Source organism: Spermophilus citellus, assembly GCF_964194105.1.
Source record: "Spermophilus citellus genome assembly, chromosome: 5".
Lineage (NCBI taxonomy): Eukaryota > Metazoa > Chordata > Mammalia > Rodentia > Sciuridae > Spermophilus > Spermophilus citellus.
In genome coordinates this window covers 52626241-52630993 of record NC_138186.1, presented here as the reverse complement: position 1 = coordinate 52630993, position 4753 = coordinate 52626241, and positions in this window count along the sequence as shown.

Genomic DNA, 4753 nt, shown 5'->3' with positions numbered 1-4753 from the left:
GGCCCTTGGCTCTTGGGATTGGCTGGGCATGAGCTCAGCTCCCAGGAGATAGTATATATAATATATATATTTATATGCCCAAAGCACCTTGGAAAAGTTGCCAGCCGCAAGAGCAGCATCTTCTCCCTGGAAGAGCTGAACTTGACCCTCATAGGATACAACTCCCAGCTAACAGGGAGCTTTGCCAACACAGAGCCCCTGGTCTGCAGATCCCAGCTCAGGGTGTCTCAGCAGAGGAGAGACTTCCGTGGTTCAAGGTTGGTTGAACAATGCAGTTTCCTCGGGGGGCCAGGGTACTGGGTCCTGAAAGGAGGATATACTAGGAATTCAGAAGCAGAATTGGGTCTCACTCAGGGTCTGACTTCTTGGGTTTCTTTGTCCTTCTTGGCCCTCAGTTTCTTCTTTGTATAAATGATGGAGCAGAGTTTAATGATGTGATGCCTATGGGCTATCACTCAAAGAGCTCTGAACTAACTTGAACTTGAAATCTCTGAGCTCAAGGCCCTGAGCAAGGAATTTCACTTTCTTGGGCCTCAGTTTTCTCCTCTGAAGAATGGGGACAGCACAGAATCCCTCTCTGGCTGGCGTCCCCGAGAGTGGTGTGGAGGTGGAGCTACAGACGGTGTGAAGGGACCTCATGTACATGGGCGGGGCCCTTAGTACCTACAGCTGCATTGAGGTTCTGTGGTCTCTTTGGTTCTTGGAAGTCAGGCAAGGACAGGGAGGCCTTAGAAAAAGAACTCTGGGACCTGCTGTTCTCTGTCAGGGTCTGGGGCCAGAGGTGGTTATAAACCATCACCTTGGCGCACCCCTCAGGCAGCCTGGCACCACCATGACTTAGAGGACGTGATGGCATGGGAGGGGGTGGATGGAAGAGCCAACCTGTAGGCTGGATGGAGGGGCAGAGGGATTGTTTTGGAGTTCCTGGCTTTTTGAATGACACCCCCAGCCCTACCCCAGGGGTGCCCCACAGTGCCCAGAGACTCTTGCTGGTAAGACATTCATTCTCTGGAGCATCACAGGGTCCTGAAGAGATGGAAATCTTTTGGAAAACAAGCACTGGGTGATGAGTGTGTTTGGTGGTGACAACCAGGAGCAGGCAGATGGCCAAAGTCCAATCCCTCCCCCTGACAGTCCCCCGGGGCTGCTCTGAGGCCTCCTGCACCCTGAGGCTGTGCGCAGGGAGGTGCTGTCTGCAGGTCCCACTGGTCCTGCCGAGGCTGGGTGATGGCGGGAGCCTCCGTCCACCCGTGCCGGGGCCCCAGGTGCTTCAGTGGACAGGGACAAGCTGGAAGTCTCTAGGAGAAGGAATGCAGATGCCCGAGGGGCCTGGTAACGATTAAGGACTCACCAAGAGATCGGGGCCATCAGGTTGATGGGTTGGCACAGAGGACTCCAGGGAGTCAGCCACCACTGACAGCCTAAGGGGAATGTACCTTGAAACCAGGTGGGCCGCCCGTGGGCCGCTCTGTCTGGAAGGGCCGCAGGTCCCAGGGCAGGAAGTACTCCAGGAATGTGGCAGGAATGTGGCATGGAGGACACCCGCCGCCGCCGCCGTATGGGTGGTGGGCTGGATGCTGCACAGGTCCCTTTCAACTCTGGGAGCCTATGAGGGGCCCACAAAAGAGAGGGGGTCTCCTCAGTTGTCATCATCTAACACCTGGGAGGCAGGCGTGGAGGGAAGGGATGACGGCCTGTCACCATCCAGGTCTGCCATGGAGCCTGAGGGGTCCCCTGGGAGCCCCTGCACATGTGGAGGGTGAGAGCTGCAGATGGGGGCACCCTCGCAGGAGCCCAGGTTGAAGGCCTTGTGCTTGGACCAGCCCAGCTGTCACCCTGGGGGTTCTGAGCACGAACAGTGAGGGCGGCTTGTGGCCCTGAGAAGGAGCCCGTGAGTGCCAGGTGTTTGCCGGGGCTTTGTGAAGCTCCCCTGGGCCCGGAGTCTTTTTCTTTGGGGTGCAGGTGTCTGGCCCTGGGCACATGTGGACAGGTAACTGTGTGCACAGGTTCCACAGGACACATGTGAGGATGTGGTTCTCCATGAAATAGAAGATTTGCTCCCATTAAGTCTGTGTGTGCACAAGGGTGTGTGTGTGTGCACACAGGAGGCCCCTTAATGTACAAGGGACTAAGATGGGACTTAGAATTGGGAGAACTGCACTTGGGTCCCAGCTCTCTGCTTCCAGCTATGGTCTTGGGCACATCTCCGTCACTCGGGGCCTCAGTTTCCCACTGCAGCCAGCCGTTGTCACAATGTTGACAGATTAAATAAGAAAACGGAGCTGAAAGGGCTCCTGGGCAGAGCTGGTTTGTTTGCACACGTCTGTGCGCGGTTTATTCATTCTATAAACGTGGGGGCCTCCCCAGCCCGGGGACACAGCAGGGAACCCGGCTGGCGTGGGGCCTCTCTGGTGGAACTCGGGGCGGTGACAGATGGCAAGCTTGGTCCTGTGATTATTCCATCACACTTGGGGCAGAGAAAATCCGAGATGCTCTGAGTCCATGCACGTGTGTGGAGGGTAGACTCTGGCCCACACGTGGCGTGTGTGCCGCACGCAGTCCTCTGGAGCAGCTGTGTGGGTGTGTGGCAGGTCGGCTGCTGCCCCATGTCTTTGTGTCAAAGGACAGGGTGGAGGGAGAGTGATAAAATGACTTTCAGTTGTTCTAGAGTGGCTGGGCTGGCGCTGCAGCAGCCAACAGTGTGTGGATGAGGTCAGCGCTTAAGATAGAAAATCAATGAAACCCAGCTGTGTGTTTGAAAAAAAAAAAAAGAAAAATAGGTGAACTTCCTGCTGCAGGTCGGCCGTTTCTCTGTTGGTCTGTTGTTGTTGTTGTTGAACGTGTCACTGGTGTGATGTCATGTCTTAGGAGTCCTGTGATCTGCGGATCACTCGGGTATTTCTGAGCTGATTTGGACTTTGCTCTGAAATCCACTCCCTGCCAAGGCAATAAACATGTTTACAAGAGCAGCCGGGTTTCCACACGAGGAGGGTGTGCTGCTGTCTCGGGGTTACAGGTCTGGGCCAGGGTGGCCTTCCCCCACCGTCAGGCCGAACATGAGCCCCTTGGACACAGAAGAGAGGTCTCAGAGGAGGAGCAGTTAGAGAGGCAAGGGAGACCTGAGCTGAGCTTGGTCACAGTCACCTGGGGAGAAGAAAGTGGATGTGAACCCCCCCTTGAGGGAGGATGAGGAAGGGGAAGGAGTCACTGGGTCTGGATGGAGGAGGCCTTGGGAGATCCTGGGACACCTCATCACCAGGGAACTTGCATAGCTCAGGCTGCAGGTGATCCCCCTGCGTCTGGGGCTGCAGCAGCTCCTGCTCGGCTCTCTCCTCATCTTCTCTCACCTCCCTCTGAATTTAGGACATTAGGGAGCAGTAGCCGAATTAAGGCGGTTTTCTTGCAAAAACATCAAGAAGGAAAACCGTTTGCGGGTGGAATTTTACTGATGCTCAGATTAGAAGTAGCATCATGTGCTCTGAAGGAAGTGGGAGGATTCTGCCCTCACCAGCAAGGGGGAAAACGTTTCCATGGTGATGACAGCCTTTTTCAAAGAGCGCTGCGCCTCTCCTCCCCTTAGCAGGGTAAGGATGCTCTGGCCCCCTGTGGGATGGGCCCCCTTGAGCCAAGTTAGCGCAGGGAAAAGAGGGGCTGAGCCGAGCACGGACATCCCGTGTGTTTGGCTGGTTTTATAATCTCATTATTGAACAGCTCCTCGGCCAACCCTGTGCAATTTGCCCTGATCATAGGAACATGCAGAAAAAGCCGAGAGAACCTGACACTGTTTAGTAAATATTCCTGACTTCAGCTTATTTGAACTTAAAATCAAATGGCCCTTCAAACGAAATTTACTTTCATTTAAGACCATGTGTTACCAAAGAGGAGGACAGGAGGGGACAGAGCATGGCCTTCTGCAGTGCTTATCTCCCCAGTACCACCTACTGGAAGATCAGAACATTCTCTTTAAGGCCTTATGCTGCACCCTGACCAGGATTGTATCCCTAGCTCCAAGCAAATTCCCAGTGCATTGTGGGTGCCCAGGACATGTTTGCTGAAAGAAATAAATGGGAACAAAGACAAATATTTTCCTCTCCTTATCCCACCTGAACTGTATTATGGAAGACTAGAAGGAAGCCAGCCTCTAAGGTGTTCAAGAACATTAGTCAATTTCCATGTAAGCAGAGGCCTGTGTCTCTAAAGTCTTGCATGGATCCCAGATGCTCCTTTTATTAAAAAAAAAATTTTTTTTAGTTGTTGAGAGACCTTTATTTATTTATTTATTTATATGCAGTGCTGAGAATCGAACCCAGTGCCTCACACATGTGAGGCAAGTGCTTTACCACTGAGCCACAACCCCTGCCCCCAGATATTCCTTTTAAGGAACATTAAACAACAAATACAGCCTTCCAAATTGCCTGCCTCATCCCTGGCCCGAGTTCTCATTTTCTCCAAGGTAAACCACTTTTTTTGGGAGAATGGGCGGGTACCAGGGATTGAACTCAGGGGCACCTGACCATTGAGCCACATCCCAGGCCTATTTTGTATTTTATTTAGAGACAGGGTCTCACTGAGTTGCTTAACGCCTCACTTTTGCTGAAGTTGGCTTTGAACTTGCGATCCTCATGCCTCAGCCTCCCCAGACACTGGAATTATCACCCACTTTTTATGGCCAGCAATGTTGGGACACCCAGTGGCCTCTGACTGCGGCAGTCTGGGGCTGCAGCAATGTCCAGTCCTTGCTCCCCAGACCGGG